This window comes from Oryctolagus cuniculus, chromosome 17 (assembly GCF_964237555.1).
Source record: "Oryctolagus cuniculus chromosome 17, mOryCun1.1, whole genome shotgun sequence".
NCBI lineage: Eukaryota > Metazoa > Chordata > Mammalia > Lagomorpha > Leporidae > Oryctolagus > Oryctolagus cuniculus.
In genome coordinates this window covers 59,547,066-59,561,278 of record NC_091448.1, presented here as the reverse complement: position 1 = coordinate 59,561,278, position 14,213 = coordinate 59,547,066, and the positions used below count along the sequence as shown (strand labels likewise).

Sequence of the window (14,213 nt, the reverse complement as noted above, 5' to 3'; positions counted from 1 at the left end):
GCTCCTTTTCTGATCCAGCTCTCTGCTATGGCCTGGAAAAGCAGTGGAGGATGACCCAAGTCCTTGAGCCCCTGTTCCCACATGGGAGACCAGGAAGAGGCTCCTGGCTCCTGGCTTCAGATCAGCTCAGCTCTGGCCAATGTGGTCATTTGGGGAGTGAATCAGCGGATGGAAGACCTATCCCCACCCCATAACTCTGCCTTTCAAATACAATACATAAATCTATTTTTAAAGATTTAGTTTATTTATTTGAAAGAGTTACAGAGAGAGGTAGAGACAGAGAGAGAGGTCTTCCATCTGATGATTCACTCCCCAGATAGCCGCAATGGCCAGAGCTGCGCTGATCTGAAGCCAGGAGCCAGGAGCTTCTTCCAGGTCTCCCACGTGGGTGCAGGGGCCCAATGGGGACTTGGTCCATCTTCTACTGCTTTCCCAGGCCACAGGAAAGAGCTGGGTCAGAAGAGGAGCAGCCAGGACTAGAACTGGCACCCATATGGGTTGCTGGTGCTTCAGGCCAGGGTGTTAACCCACTCCGCCACAGCGCTGGCCCAAAATACATAAATCTTAAAAAAAAGAAAAAAATAGCACAAGTATAAAGCAGCCATCAGCAAGACAATAGGAGAATGGGAGAAAGACCTTGAGTGCATCCCAGCAATCTTCAAGGCCATTCTTAAAATTCTAGGTCTGGAGGATTGGAAATGCCAAATTGGGTCTCGGACCCAGGGGGCTCTCTCTGAGAGTGCGCCTGAGACCGGAAGCTCTCTAGGGTTCAAGTGGACCCAATTGTGGCTTGTGCTAAAGGCTGGCCTTGGCGTGGTCCACACAGTGCCAGTTTTGCTGGTGTGCAGGATGCAAGGACTATGAGCCATCATGGCGGCTTCCACCAGGGAAAGCCTGGTGGGGGTGGGAGTGGGGGTGGTGGGGGTGCAGGCAGAGTTGCGCTGCAGGGCTGGACTCCTGGCTTGGAGTTCCTGATCAGGTGATGCCTCCCTGTGAGACCCCAGTGTTGCAACCTCTTAGGCCACTGAGGCCGGATAGAACCCATTAGGTCACTGGGGTCTATGCAATTGGGTACAGAGAGATAACCTAAAGGCTGCTGGGATGTTTATTGCTTGCACAAGCCCCCTGTAAGCTTCACCCAGGAGCCTTGCTGCAAGATCCCCACCCTTCTGCCTTCTCAGGGTCCATGTGGTGCTCTGCATCCCCCCACCCAGCAAGCAGCTTAAGAACGGACTCTGAGTACTGCTTAGATGCAAGGCCAGCTGGCTTCACACCTCCTGTCCGCTGTCCGCTGTCCGGGCAGGCCCAACCCCCACTCTCTTTACCCCCACCCCCAATTCTGTCCCTGATAAAGTCTTTTCTACTTTAACTAGCCACCTCCTGGCCTTTTCCAAGCCCCTAAAAATCCTAACACCTAGCAGTCAGGAGGGTAAGAGTGACAAGTGGCCCGCCCTGGAAAGTCACAGAGATCTCTCTGCAGAGCCCCACAGAGCAGCCATTGTGGGCTGCAACCAGCAAAGCCTTGAGGTGGCCCCGGCGTACTTTGGGTGCTGTCCGTGGAGCTTTAGGATTTCCTGTTTGACCTCCTGGCTCTCGGTCTGACTTTGATCCGGTTCATTCTTTTTGTTGGCCTGTTACTTCCATCTGGACTGGAAATGTGTCTACGGTGCCTGTGTTACCCGTGCATCTGGGAATATGTAACTTGGATTCTTACAGGCTCACGGCAGCAATTTACCTTGTCTCTGATGAGACCACGGGCTTTTGGATTAATGCTAGACTGAATTAAGACGGAAGCCAGGGCCAGTGTTATGGTGCAGTGGGTTAAGCCGCCACTTGTAATGGACATATGAGCACCAATATGAGTCCCGGCTGCTCCACTTCCGGTCCAGTTCCTTGCTAATGCACCTGGGAAGGCAGCAGAAGATGGGCCAAGTACTTGGGCCCCTGTCACCCTACATGGGAGACTCAGATGGAGTTCCAGGGGCCCCGGCTGTTGTAGCCATTTGAGGGAGTGAACCAGTGATGGAAGATCTCTTTCTCTCTTTGTCTCTTCCTCTCTCTCTCTCTTTCTGTAACTCTGCCTTTCAAATAAAAATAAATAAATTAAAAAAAAAAAGAAAAAAGAAAAAGGCCTGGGGATGGAATGGTTGCTGTGTGTGAGAAGGACAGGAGTTTCAGGGACCAGGGGTGAGATGCCGTAGTTTGAATATGATTTTGTCCCTGAACTCATGCACACATTTAAACCCCAAAGTCATAAGTAAATGGTTCTAAGAGGGTGGAGACTTGGACCCCCCAGCTGGGCCTCTTCCAAGTTCATGTCCCCCACGTGGAAGAAGTCCAGGAGACAGAACGGTGCACAGGAAAGCACGGTTTACGGAAAGGGATGGCACACACTCAGACGCTCAGCCAACCTCTCTGCGTGAGCAAGGAAGAGCTGCTGTCCCCACCAGAGCTGGGGCCATCCCCTTACGGGGTAGGAGGTGGGGCCATAATGGAATATTTAAATGAGGCAGAATTTGGGCGGGGCTTCAGTGCCGCTCACTTCCTTGTCCCTTTTTTTGGGGATCTCCTCGTGGGGCTGCAGCCAGCGCGTGGTTGTCATGGTGATCACGCACGGTGGGAAGTGAGGCTCAGGTGCCTGGCGAGGGAGGTGGGTATCCAGCCTGCAGCCGTGCAGGGTTTGGGTGGCGAGAGGCGGCAGCGCAGATGCTGCGGGCAGTGGTCAGCGCCTCTTTGTTTCCTAGCTACCTACCCGCCTATGTCACAACTGCGGTGTTCAGGAGGTGGGCCTAGGTTACTGGGGTGGGGGTGCTCTCGGGAGGTAGCTCTCAAGAGAAGGGTGGCTGGGAAGAACGGAGTGGGGCTCGGCTTCTGTCTCTGCTTCCCGGCCCTCCACGTGGTCCCTCCTTTGCTGGCAGCCACAGTTCTTATCCACTGACCAATAAGGGCTGCTCCATCTTGAACTTGAACTTTGAAAACGGTGAGCCTTTTCTCTATATAGAATTTGTTTCCTTGGGTGTTTGTTTATAACACCAAGAAGCTGGCCAACACAAAGAGGGTTAGGGGCGTAGCGGGTAAAGGGGGTAAAGCCACCACCTACAGTGCCGGCCCCCCATGTGAGCGCTGGTTCGAGACCCAGCTGCTCCACTTCCAATCCAGCTTTCTGCTATAGCCTGGGAAAGCAGTAGAGGATGGCCCAAGTCCTTGGGCCCCTGCACCTGCGTGGGAGACCCGGAGGAGGCTCCTGGCTCCTAGCTTCGGATCGGCACAGCTCCAGCCATTGTGGCCATCTGGGGAGTGAACCAGTGGATGGAGGACCTCTCTCTCTGCCTCTCTGCCTCTCTGCCTCTCTGCCTCTCCTTCTTTCTCTTTCAAATAAGCAAATAAATCTTTAAAAAAATGGTTAGGTTAGGCAAGATGAATAAATGACCTCTAAAGATCTACATAGCAAGGTAACTATGGTTAATAATAATGTATATTTGAAATTTGCTAAGCTAAGCGAGTCAAGCATTTTCATAACACAAGAAGCAAATGATAACCAGGTGAGGAAATAGATTTTAATGATCTTTATTGAGATGATCATATCACAGTGTAGTCATATATTGAAACATATAAGCTTTATATATATGCTTTTTAATCTGCCAATTATACCTGAATGCTAAAAATACCCAAGCAGGGCCAGTGTTGTAGCACAGTGAGCTAAGCTAAGCTGCTGCCAGCAACACTGGCTGCTGGTTCAAGCCTCGCGGTTCCCCTTCTGATCCAACTCACTACCAATGCACCTGGGAAGGCAGCAGAAGATGGTCTAAGTGCTTGTGCCCCTGCTACCCATGTGGGTGACCCGGATGAAGTTCCAAGCTCCTGGCTTTGGCCTGGACAAGCCCCAGGTATTACAGCCATTTGCGGTGGTGGAGCTGTGAACCTGCAGATGGAAGATCTCTCTTTCTGTGTCACCCTGCCTTTCAAATAAATAAATCTTTTTTTTTTTTTTTTTTTTTGACAGGCAGAGTGGACAGTGAGAGAGAGAGACAGAGAGAAAGGTCTTCCTTTGCCGTTGGTTCACCCTCCAAAGGCCGCCGCGGCCGGCGTGCTGCGGCCGGCGCACCGCGCTGATCCGATGGCAGGAGCCAGGTGCTTCTCCTGGTCTCCCATGGGGTGCAGGGCCCAAGCACTTGGGCCATCCTCCACTGCACTCCCGGGCCACAGCAGAGAGCTGGCCTGGAAGAGGGGCAACCGGGACAGAATCCAGCGCCCCGACCGGGACTAGAACCCGGTGTGCCGGCGCCGCAAGGCGGAGGATTAGCCTAGTGAGCCGCGGCGCCGGCTCAAATAAATAAATCTTACAAACAAAAACAAAACAACAAACCCAAGAGCCGGCAGGGTGGGGCTGCAGTGTTAGTGGCAGGGAGGAGCTCAACCATCTCCAGAGGCCGGCCCCCAAGAGCCATTCTGGCTGGCTGGGAGGCCGGGTCTTCTCGCTGCTGGGAGATAGCGGGTTCCCGTACTCAGTGCTTGGGCTTGCTCCAGAGAGCATCATGACTCTCCGGAACAAAAGCCCTTGTGTGGATTTTGGAGCAGAAATTAAATGGCCGCTCTCCACAGAGCTCGCAGCTCTCCACGGACCCTTGTGCATCTCCAGTCTTGCAGGCATTGTTTTGTTAAGTGTTTGTGGCTTTGTACTGTTTTGGATTCTTTCCAGTCCTGAATATAGAGAAGGGATGAATCAGAATGAGGACTAGAAATCGATGACGAGATGCAAAACGGAAAGAAAAAAAAAACCCTCTGAGACAGTGTCCGTTAACATCCTGCACCTGTTTTGCAAGTGGCAGCTTTCCTGGAGAGCTCACTCCATGCTGTGAGGTCCTGGAGAAAAACACATTCACGTTCTATCCTGTGGACAGCACGCACGGGGAAGAGTGCCAACCCACAAATCATGAGCCGCCACCTTCTTCTTGTTTTTAAAGATTTATTTATTTACTTGTAAGTCAGAGTTACAGAGACAGAGAGAGATCTTCCATCCACTGGTTCACTCCCCAGATGGCTGCAATGGCTGGAGCTGGGCCAGGCTGAAGCCAGGAGCTTGGAACAACATCTGGGTCTCCCTCGTGGGTGCAGAGGCCCAGAACACTTGGGCCATCTTGTGTTGCTTTTCCAGGTGCATTAGCAGGGAGCTGGGTCAGAAGCAGAGCAGCAGGGACATGAACCAGGGCCCATATGGGATGCCAGCACTGCAGGAGGAGGCTTAACCTTCTTTGCCAAAGTGCCGGCCCTTGATGGCGTCTTCCCCCAGGTCCTGGATGAAGCAGATGCATGATGGAAAAAGGGGTTTTTGATTGGTAAGTGAGAGGATAGAATTACACATGGGGTGGGGGTTAGTGACTTCCAGCTTAGCTGTCCTAAACTAGCTGCCTGTGGAGCCCACATCATTTTTGCCTCCCTTGTGGTGGGGCAGAAGCCCCCAAGCAGCTTTGTCTAGGTCCACGTTGGGCCTCTTGTGCATTCTTATTTGCAAGTGGGCTAAAGAACCTTAAATCGATATCAAAAAAGTCTTAAATTCAGTTTTTAATTATCAGTTCATATTCCTGTTACCATAACAACTGTACCCTTTTAGACTTTACATACATAGGAAAAAACACTTTTTTTTTTAAAGATTGATTTATTTATTTGAAAGGCAGAGTTACAGGGCCGGCACCGCAGCTCACTAGGCTAATCCTCCACCTGCGGCGCCGGCACTCCAGGTTCTAGTCCTGGTCGGGACATTGAATTCTGTCCTGGTTGCTCCTCTTCCAGTCCAGCTCTCTGCTGTGGCCCAGGAGCGCAGTGGAGGATGGCCCAGGTCCTTGGGCCCTGCACCCACATGGGAGACCAGGAAGAAGCTCCTGGCTCCTGGCTTCAGATCAGCACAGCTCTGGCTGTTCACTCTCCAGTTGGCCACAACGGGCGTAGCTGCACTGATCTGAAGCCAGGAGCCAGGAGCTTCCTCCAGGTCTCCCATGCAGCCTCAGGGACCCAAGAACTTGAGCCATCTTCTACTGCTTTCCCAGGCCATAGCAGAGGGCTGGATCAGAAGTAGAGCAGCCAGGACTCAACTGGCGCCCACATGGGATGCCGGCACTGCAGGCGGTGGCTTCACCTGTTATGCCACTGCACCGGCCACTGCTTCTTAGTTTCCTAATTTATTATTCTGTGCTCAGAAGTTCTGATTGTTTCTTTTTTTTTAAACTTTTATTTAATGAATAGAAATTTCCAAAGTACAGAATATGGATTACAATGGCTTCCCCCCATAATGTCCCTCCAACCTGCAACCCTCCCCGTAACCACTCCCTCTCCCCTTCCATTCACATCAAGATTCATTTTCAATTCTCTTTATATACAGAAGATCAGTTTAGCATATATTAAGTACAGATTTCAACAGTTTGCTCCCACACAGAAACATAAAGTGAAAAATACTGTTTGAGTACTAGTTACAGCATTAAATCACAATGTACAGCACACTAAGGACAAAGATCCTACATGAGGAGTAAGTGCACAGTGACTCCTGTTGTTGACTTAACAAATTGACACTCTTGTTTATGGCATCAGTAATCACCCTAGGCTCTTGTCATGAGCTGCCAAGGCTATGGAAGCCCCCTGAGTTCACTGACTCTGATCATATTTAGACAAGGCCATGGTCAAAGTGGAAGTTCTCTCCTCCCTTCAGAGAAAGGTACCTCCTTCTTTGATGACCCATTCTTTCCACTGGGATCTCACTCCTGATTGTTTCTTTACCTGGTCACGGTAGGGCCCTTTGTGCTCCTGCTGCAGATGTGCAGCGCCTGGGCTGCTGGCCCACTGGGTGCACAAGGAAAGACAAAAGAAGGAGAAAAAGTGAAATTTGCAATGCCTCAGTTATTGTTAGTTGTAGTAGCTAAAAGGTAAGTGAGACAAGGACGAGGCTTCCATTGTGGCCTTGTAGGAACTGCAGCCTCTTGTCTCTGGGTCCCCAGGCAGAGGGTGTGTTGGAGAAACCCTCACAGTGGGTAACTGTCCTGCTCTGGCCAACCTGAGGTACAGCCCTCGGCCTCAGAGCCCCTTTGCAAAGGGGAAAAAAAAAAGTGTGCTGAAGCCACGCACAGTGAGGAAGGCTAGCCTGAGCCCCACGGGAATGAATGGTCTCCATAGTGCCCGATGACCTGCGGCAGGTCTGGTGCCTTGCACCTCTGGCCGCTCCCGTCTGCAGCTCAGACACAATTAAAACATCATGTGGCATGTGAGCACTTGACCTGTTAGCAAGTGAAGTTCGAAAACCTCAGGACAGAGATGTTTGGATTTCTTGAGATGGAAGGCTTGCCAAACGAGAGAGGGCTGACTGTGGAAAAGACTCCGAGACAAAATTTAGTAACAGAGAGTCTGGAGGAAGGATTGAGCTCAGGTGCACCAGGCGGGGAGGGGTGTGTTTGCGTCTTTTGTCTTTGTCACTGAGCCCAGTGTCATAGCCAGCTCCGTGTTTATGTGTGGGATGGTTTCATAGTTACGATGATCTAGTCGTTTTACAGAATCATAAATCATCAACGCTGGATCTTATATTTATGTCTCATGCAAAATAATCATATTTAAAAAAAATTATTTGTGTATTAGAAAGGCAGAGTTGGGGCCGGTGCTGGGGCATAGCTTCAGCCTGCAGTGGCGCCGGTTAGAGACCTGGTTGCTCCACTTCCGATCGAGCTCTCTGCTGTGGCCTGGGAAAGCAGTAGAAGATGGCCCAAGTCCTTGGGCCCCTGTACCCGCATGGGAGACCCGGAAGAAGCTCCTGACTCCTGGCTTCGGACTGGCGCAGCTCTAGGCATTGTGGCCATTGGGGGAGTGAACCAGCAGGTGGAAGACCTCTCTCTCTGCCTCTGCCTCTCTGTAACTCTGCCTTTCAAATAAATAAATGACTCTTTAAAACAAACAAGCACCCATGGAGGCTGTGGCACTGATTTCCAGCATGGCTGCACACAGAGGTCATGGGCCCAGCCCCTGAGAGCAAGTATAGAATAAATGGGACAGCATAGAAGCTGGCAAAACTCAGTCAACCGACTGCAAAGTACAGCGCTCCAGGAGTCACTTGAACCCCTGCAGATCCCTCACTGGCAGCAGTGATCAGGCCGACCTGTTCCCCGGCTGAGCATGCGCTCACATGGCAACATGACGCACATAGGAACCACTCTTTAAGAATGCATTGCAGGCCGGCGCCGCGGCTCACTAGGCTAATCCTCCGCCTAGCGGCGCCGGCACACCGGGTTCTAGTCCCGGTCGGGGCGCCGGATTCTGTCCCGGTTGCCCCTCTTCCAGGCCAGCTCTCTGCTGTGGCCAGGGAGTGCAGTGGAGGATGGCCCAAGTGCTTGGTCCCTGCACCCCATGGGAGACCAGGAAAAGCACCTGGCTCCTGGCTCCTGGCATCGGATCAGCGCGGTGTGCCGGCCGCAGCGCGCCAGCCGCGGCGGCCACTGGAGGGTGAACCAACGGCAAAGGAAGACCTTTCTCTCTGTCTCTCTCTCTCTCACTGTCCACTCTGCCTGTCAAAAAAAAATAAATAAAAAAAAAAAAAAAAAAAGAATGCATTGCAGGTTGGCGCCGCGGCTCACTAGGCTAATCCTTCACCTAGCGGCGCCAGCACCCCGGGTTCTGTCCTGGTTGCTCCTCTTCCAGGCCAGCTCTCTGCTGTGGCCCGGGAGTACAGTGGAGGATGGCCCAAGTGCTTGGGTCCCTGCACCTGCATGGGAGACCAGAAGGAAGCACCTGGCTCCTGACTTCAGATCAGTGCAGCGTGCCAGCCCTAGCGGCCATTTGGGGGGGGGGGGTGAACCAACGGAAGGAAGACCTTTGTCTCTGTCTCTCTCTGCCTGTCAAAAAAAAAAAAAAAAAAAAAAAAAAAAAAGACTGCATTGCCTGAGGCTGTGTCTTGCAAAATTTCTTCATTATTTATTCGTGGTAGGTTGTATTTACGTCTAAGTCATTCACTCTGTTGGTGTATAATTATTCATCATGGTCTTCTCTCGTTTTCTATTTCTGCTGTATCTGTTGTTACGTCTTCCTTTTTATTTGGTTGGGTCTTCTCTCTCTTTTTTAGTCTGATGCTTTGTAGATTCTGTTTACTTTTTCTTTTCTTTTTTTAAAAGATGTATTTATTTATTTGAAAGGCAAAGTTACACAGAGAGAGGAGAGGTAGAGAGAGAGAGAGAGAGAGAGAGAGAGAGGTCTTCCATCCAATGGTTCACTCCCCAATTGGCTACAACGGCAGGAGCTGCGCTGATCCGAAACCAGGAGCCAGGAGCTTCTTCCAGGTCTGCCTCATGGGTGCAGGGAGGGGCCCAAGGACGTGGGTCATCTTCTACTGCTTTCCCAGGCCATAGCAGAGAGCTGGATAGGAAGTAGAGCAGCTGGGTCTCGAACCGGCCGCCATATGGGATGCTGGTGCTTCAGGCCAGGGTGTTAACCTGCTCCACCACAGTGCCAGTCCCTCTGTTTACTTTTTCAAAAAACCAGCTCTCAGGGGCCAGCACTGTGGTATAATAGGTAAAGCCAATGCTTTCAGTGCTGGCATCCAATGTGGGTGCTGGTTTGAGTCCCAGCTGCTCCTCTTTCGATCCAGCTCCCTGGTAATGTGTGTGGGGAAGCAATGGAAGATGGCCAAGTTATTGGCCCCTTGCACCTGCATGGGAGACCCAGAAGAAGCTCCTGGCTCCTGGCTTCGGACTGGTTCAGCTCCAGCCATTGCAGCCATTTGGGGAGAGAACCAGCAGATGGAAGACCTTTCTCTCTGTCTCTGTCTCTGTCTCTCTCTCTCTCTGCCTCTGCCTCTCTGTAACTCTGCCTTCCAAATAACTATTTTTTTTAAAAAACCAGCTCTTAGTTTTGTAGGCCTCTTCTATTGTTTTCTAGTATATTTCATTTTTGATTTTTATTTCTTTGATTTTTATTATCATTCCTCCCCCCCTTACTAAGTTCGGGCTTTGTTCTTATTTTTTCTAGATCCTTGAGAGGTCATGTTAAGTTGTTACTTGAGATCTTTCTCATTCATTTGTTTGTTTTTTTTAAAAGATTTTTGGGGACCAGTGTTGTGGCATAGTTGGTAAAGCTGCTGCCTGCAATGCTGGCATCCCATATGGGCACCAATTTGAGTCCTGGCTGCTCCACTTCCATTCCAGCTCCCTGCTAATGGTCTGGGAAAGCAGAAGATGGTTCAGGTCCTTGGGCCCCTGCTCCAATGTGAGAGACACAGAGGAACCTCCTGGCTCTTGGCTTTGGCCTGGCTTACCCCTGGTTGTTGCATTCATTTTGGGAGTGAACCAGAGGACAGAAGATTTCTCTCAGGACTGGTGCTGTGGCGGAGTGGGTAAAGCTGCCACCTACAGTGCTGGCATCCCATGTGGGTGCCGGTTCAAGTCCTGGCTGCTCCAGTTCCAATTCAGCTCTCTGCTGTGGCCTGGGAAAGCAGTGGAAGATGGCCCAAGTCCTTGGGCCCCTGCACCTGCGTGGGAGACCCAGAAGAAGCTCCTGGCTCCTGGCTTCGGATCAGTGCAGCTCTGGCTGTTGCGGCCATCTGGGGAGTGAATCAGTGGATGGAGGACCTCTCTCTCTCTCTCTTTCTCTCTCTCTCTCTCTCTCTTCCTCTCTCTCCATGCCTCTTTGTAACTCTGACTTTCAAATAAATAAATAAATATTTTAAAAAAAGAGATCCATGTGCCCACGGTGATGCCGGTGTTGCAGGCAGTGGCTTAACCAACTGTGCCAAAAAGCCGGCCACCACTTCCGTCCTTTTTGATCTATGCCTTTGTTGGTGTAAATTTCCCTCCAAGAGTTGCTATTGCTGCATCCCACAAGTTTTGGTGTGGGGCTAAGGGAACTGGGTGCATTCGCGCCCAAGAGCTGTGATGTCCCAGGTAGTCTCCTGAGTGGCTGGGGCTGTGGCAGGCAGCAGAGGGAGGGTGGGCCTGGGAGCACAGAGCGGGAGTGCTGCTTCCCTTGTGAGTCCTCACTGCGGAGCAGGACTCTAAGCAGAGCTGGGAGGAGACCACACTCTGAGTTCTCTGAGGCTGGAAACCAGCTCTGCCCACAACCCACCCATGGAGAGACTTTCTGGGCTGCACCCGGGCCTGGAGGCTCCAAACATGAGATTTAAGAATGTTGTAGATCTTCACATCACTGTTAGAAGGTAAGGCTTTCAAAATATTAGAATCTATGGGAATAAAGCTTAATGACAGGTTTTACTTTAGCAAACAGTAATTACATGGTATGACTGTATCTTTTTATTTATTTTTAAGATGTTTATTTGAAAGGCAGAGTTACAGAGAGATATGGAGAGAGAGAGAGAGAGAGAGAGAGAGAGAGAGAGAGATCTTCCACCTGCTGGTTCACTCCCCAAATGGCTGCAGCAACTGGGAGTGCATCAGGCTGAAGTGGGGAACCTGACGTCCCTCCAGCTCTCTCCCAAGCACCTGGGCCAGCTCCTGCTGCTTTCCCAGGTGCCTCAGCAGACAGCTGGGTTGCCAAGTGGAGCAGCCGGGACTCGAATTGGCACTCACGTGGGATGCTGGCATCAGAAGTGGGAACCAACTTGTGTCATAACCCTGGCTCTGGTATGTCTCTCTCTCTCTCTCTCTCTCTCTCTCTCTCCCTCTCTCTCTCTCTCTATATATATATATATATATTTTTTTTTTTTAGATTTTGAGAGTTTGAGTGTGGGGGGAGAGAAATTTTCCACCCCCTGGTTCATGGTCACAACCAACTAGCACTGGGGCAGGCTGAAGTCAGGAGCCAAGAGCTTCATCTAGGTCTCCCATGTAGGTAGTGGGGCCCAAGCATTAGCTTTGAGGACAGAGAAATGCAATTCACCATCCACTTTTTGACCCCAGCAATCTCAGAGGTTGAGATAGCAACTCAACCCGTTGAAATTTAAATTTTCAGTGTCACTTCTCTTAGTATGAAAGAAGCCCCTTTTCATTTGTTTAAAAGTGACTTTTTTTTTTTTTATTGTTTCGACAGGCAGAGTGGACAGTGAGAGAGACAGAGAGAAAGGTCTTCCTTTGCCGTTGGTTCACCCTCCAATGGCCGCCACAGCCGGCGCACCGCGCTGATCCGATGGCAGGAGCCAGGTACTTATCCTGGTCTCCCATGGGGTGCAGGGCCCAAGCACCTGGGCCATCCTCCACTGCACTCCCGGGCCACAGCAGAGAGCTGGCCTGGAAGAAGGGCAACCGGGACAGAATCCGGCGCCCCGACTGGGACTAGAACCCGGTGTGCTAATCCTCTGCCTTGCGGCGCCGGCCTAAAAGTGACTTTTTTTTTTTTTTAACCTGCTTACCCAACGGTGGGGGAGGGGACGGCGCAGGTGAGCGGGTAAGCCCGCTAGGGTCAGGGGACTTTTAGTGAGATAGGGCTCCAACTTGTTGCTTGTGACCCCCATCACCTAGAAAATGACACCTTGGGAGCCGAATGTGACCCCGACGTGACTTGAACACGCAACCTTCTGATCTGGAGTCAGACGCGCTACCATTGCGCCACGAGGTCATCCGTGAGGACAATGCTGACTTTTGATGCTTTAAATCTCTTTCATTCTGCACCCTGGCCGCTTCCTTCTGTTTTTTGTTTTTTTTTTTTTTTTTTTTTTTTTGTGATGCATTGTAGATCAAACGGGAAAGAGCTCGCTTCTGCTCCGCTGGGCGGCTGCAGGGCCGGGCGGCTGAGTCTCTGCAGCCCCAGAGCCTCCCAGGCTGCTGGCGCCCGCGGCTCAGAGCCTGCGCCGAGGTCGGGAGCCGCGGTCCCCGCGAGGCCGGGCGGCGGCTGCGACATCCGCAACGCGGTCAGCGCGCAGCAGCGAGGGCTGGGGTTCCCGCGTGCTGCCCGGGGCTCCGGTCCCCAGCGTCCAGATGGAAGTGGCCAGAAAGACCCCGCGGCCACACTCAGGAAGTGACTTTGTCACTGGGCAGTAAGCACAGGTGCCAAACTAAGGCCCGTTTTTGAACATTTGGGCGTTATGGAAAAGTTGTAAAAAATGCAAAGCAATGCTCCCATCCCCCGCTGGCACCCTAAGGGGTGGGTCCACCTCAGTGCCTGCCCCTGGGTTAGTGCTTTCCATCCCCTAGCCCTCATTTGTATTCCAGTTGCCTTGTTTCTTAACACACACACGCCGATGGGATTATAGAAAAGCCTCTGCCACTGTCCCACCATCTCAATGACCCCCATTTCCCCTACCTTCCGCCCACTTGCCAACCACCCCTGTAAATAATCTCTTCGCTGGCTGATCATTCCTGCATTCTTCTGCACACCTGGGCCCATAAATACCCTTTTGCACTTAAGTTTTGCGCTCTTTCTTGCCACTTTATCCTGGAAAACCCATCCCTGACAGCTCACGGCACTCTTCCTTGATTTTTTTTTTTTTTTTTTACAGCTAGGTTAGAATGCTTTGCCACATAGCTTATTCAACTACTTTCCTCTGGTTTTTGCGTGTTACCAGGATTTATGTTACTGCACTTCTCAGTACTCCATTCTCTTTTGTTGGGGAATACAATTCCATTGTGTGGCAATACTATATTTCACTTATTCATTCACTAGTTTGGGTTGCTCCCATGTTTTGGCTATGCACAATGGTGCCGTGAACATTCCCACACATTAGCTGACTGACAGATGTGCCACAGATCTTTAGCTGACTTCTAAACAGTGTGATGGTGGCAAGGGATGAACATAAATTCCAGCGACTCCCCAAGGTTGCAAAGGCAGAGATTCTGTCTCAGGATCGAGCTGAGCGAAGTCAGAGGAGCTTAGTAAACACCTCGGAGCTTCCATTGGCTCCCAGGAGGACCACGCATTAGGATCGAGGGCAAAACTGAAGCAAAGTCCAAAGCTGATCATCAATGGGATTGGGGTGACCCACTAGAATACTGCTGAAATAAAGCTTAGCCCACTTTGGTGGAAAATAAATTAGGGCTCCCTACAATGATCTCATCTATACTTTCTGGTATCAAATGAAATAGTGGAAGGTATGCGGAGAAGCAAAAAGTTCATGTTTCCAGACAACAGGAAATAGGAATAAACCCAGAAGTGAAGAAGCTACTGCAGTTAAGAGCCAAGGACGTAACACTACAACAACCAGCAAGACAGAGCAAAGTACGGAGGGTTTCAGCAGATAACTAGAATCCAAATAAGATGAAAGTTTCAGAAATAAACTGATGGAAATTAAAGACAGGTCTAAT

General features: G+C 50.9%; 1 non-coding gene across 1 annotated transcript; it reads right to left on the bottom strand.

Moving 5' to 3' along the window:
- Nucleotides 1-12,459: 12,459 nt before the first annotated feature.
- TRNAW-CCA (transfer RNA tryptophan (anticodon CCA)) lies at nt 12,460-12,531 on the bottom strand. The gene has a single exon. It is a non-coding gene; the product is annotated as a tRNA-Trp (tRNA).
- Between the last annotated feature and the right edge of the window lie 1,682 nt (nt 12,532-14,213).